Below are 3,049 nucleotides of genomic sequence, written 5' to 3'. Positions count from 1 at the left end.
TATTATAAATTCCCCCATGAAGATAAAATATATATTAATAGTTTTCCATTATTTAGATCATTTAAAAAAATTAAAACATTTAAAAAAAGCTAAAGCCCCATCCCTCATTCATTCCTTTTTCTTTTCTAACCACAATCTCAAAGTTTTTGTATATTATTCTCATGCTTATTTTTATAATTTTATTATATATGTCATCTCTGTATGTATGTGCTTGTGTATACATTCTATATGTATATCCAAAAAACAATATACATTATAATTTGGGGTATTTTAAATATGCATAAATGATACAATCTTACTATATTCTTTTATTTATTTCTTTTTTCCCCCACTCAACATTATGTTTTTAGATTTACCCTTGTTAACACATTTAGTTAATTAATTTTAACTGCTGTATAATATTTAACAATAGTTAATTACATTTACAAATAATAAGGAGTTCACCATTTTATGTTTATTATTAGTAGTATATGTGAATTTCTATTATCATTTGTTTTTTCTATTTGCTATGCTTATTTTAAGATTTTTTTTGTTCCTTTCCTGCCTCCTATTAAATCAAGCTTTCTTTATTTCCTTTCCCTCTTCTGTTGCTCCTAATATTTCTATTCTTTTAGTAGTTACCCTTAAAATTCTAATATGCATACTATACATAAATTCTACAGTTATATAAAAATCTCTTTTTTCCTCTTGAACAATATGAATATACCAAGTAGCTTTAACAAATCCCTTCCTTCCATTTAATGTTATTGTTTTAAATGTGTTTTAGTGACATATATAAAAATATATATCCTAAAATTATTCCTATTATTATTATTTCATTCAATCAATGTAATTATCCTTTTCCCTCTTAATTTTGCTTCTTATATCTCATTTCTTCCATCTGAATTAAATTTATTTATTGCTGCAGGACATACTTTAGTAGCTCTTATTGGTCTGAAAATGTCTTTTTTTTCTGTTTTTAAAATCTCTTCTTTTTTTAAAATTTCCTTATTGATTAAGGTATCACATATTTGTCCTCATCCCCCCATTCCCATACCACAACCCTCGCCACGCATGCCCCCACCACCCTGTTGTCCTTAACCACTGGTTAGGCTCATATGCATGCACACAAGTCCTTTGGTTGATCTCTCCCCTATATCCCCAACCTCCCCTACCCTCCATCTGAGGCCCGACAGTCTGAACCATGCATCCCTGTTTCTGAGTCTGTTCTTGTTCATCAGTCTATGTTGTTCATCATTTCCCCTAGATGAGTGAGATCACGTGCTACTAGAAATACACTTATAAGAACCAAAAATGAGACAAGCAATAATGGTTATGCTGAAAGGCAAATGAATCAGTCTGTAGTGAGTTTCTTTCTGGGCCAACAGTTCTTTTGAGACCCAATTTCAATGTCAAACAGTTCTTTATGTGCACATGTCAGCAATGATATTTCAGTTCTGGATGGTGGACAAATGGTGGTAATGCAGGTCCGACCCTCTCTGGTTTGGTCCTGGGCAACCTGCAGTGACGCACAGCTGCTGACTGCTAGTATGGCAAGGCGACGTCAGTGTCTTCCATCTCTGGACTGCTTCTCTTCTGTCTTCATGGCTGGAGTAGTCCTGTTGATTCCTCTCTGTTGCCAGAATCCACATGGTCTCAGAGTTATTTTCTGAAAATATACAAACATATTCTCGACCAAAAGTTAATAAAGAAATATTTTCTATAAATTTGACTTGAAATCCTTTTTCGTTTTTTGCCCAAATGATTTTCCTCTGGCTTGTTTTGACACCATGTGTGTTTTTCATGGGTGTCTTGCTTTTAGCATTACAAATATTTTCTAAAGTACAAATTTTCTATATGTAATTTACTTACAGGATATTTTTCCTTACATGATATTCTTTTACTATCCCCCCCCTTTTTGATTTAAATATTAGGAGGCTTTTGAAAATTTTTTAATGTAGTCTTGATTGCTTTTAAATTTTAATTTTTTGCACTATAATATGACTGCTTTAGGTTCATTGCATGTTACACAATTTTATCACGAGATGAACTACCAATAAAAATTTTTTAGTTAACACTTTAGGAACTGCTTTTTGTCCAGTACTATTAATTTTTCTAGAATATTCGCTTGTTTCAATTAGCCAATTTAAATTAGCCTGAAAACTTGACTACTATTTTACTGTCAAATTTATTACTCTAAAAACAATCTTATTTTACCCTGTAAATATTAGTGGAAAGAATTATTTGCCTTCTTGAGTAGGCCCTGAGCATTCCTGGTGGTAGGCTGGATTTAGATATCAAAAACCCACTTCCCCACACCATGGGTTCAAGACAACTCAAACAATTCTTGTTGCAGTGAGAGGGCAGCTGCTGTCGGCCAAGTCTCTGTCTGTTACCCGGGTCCCGATTTGAGCTGGGCATGGGAAGTTAAGCAGCCATGGGGGCAGGAGACTTCCTTCAGAAAGGGTGAGGGTTCAGGCCCCTGCAAAGTTAGGGGGGTGAGGGTCTGTGCCCCACCTCTGTTGACCCCCAAGTTCTCTCCTGATGGCCCCTCTGCGACTGTGCCTGTTTTAGATTGTTCCTTCCCTGAGGAATCTTAGCCATCTCTGGCTAACCAGCCATCCTCTGGGGCCAAGCAGGGTGATGTGAGGTTCAGTTCTGTCTCCTTGGTGCCCTATGTCCCAGTGGCCTCCATGCCCAGCACCTGCCTTGGGATCCCCTCGCCTGCTGGCAGGGCCCCAGCACTGATCATATATCTTGGGGAACCAGGGTTGGTCTGAAAATGTCTTAATTTTATCCTTGTATGATAGTTTAGCTGGGGCTAGTATTCTAGGTTGGCAATTATTTTCTCTCAGTATTTTGAAGTTATTATCCTCCTAGCCTCTGTTGTGCAATTAGAAAGTATGCTTTCAGTCTAATTATCATTCCTTTGATCTGTGTATTCTCTTTGGATACTTTTAGAATCTTTTTTTATGTCTTTGATGTTTTGTGGTTATCCTAACCAGAAGATATTTTGTCCATTGATTTTTAGAAATAGTGAAAGTGAGGGGGGAGAGGAAGGGAGAGAGAG

The sequence above is a fragment of the Eptesicus fuscus genome, chromosome 13, assembly GCF_027574615.1.
Source record: "Eptesicus fuscus isolate TK198812 chromosome 13, DD_ASM_mEF_20220401, whole genome shotgun sequence".
NCBI classification, from domain to species: domain Eukaryota; kingdom Metazoa; phylum Chordata; class Mammalia; order Chiroptera; family Vespertilionidae; genus Eptesicus; species Eptesicus fuscus.
The sequence above is the reverse complement of the archived record's forward strand: the minus strand, read 5'-3'. Positions refer to the sequence as shown.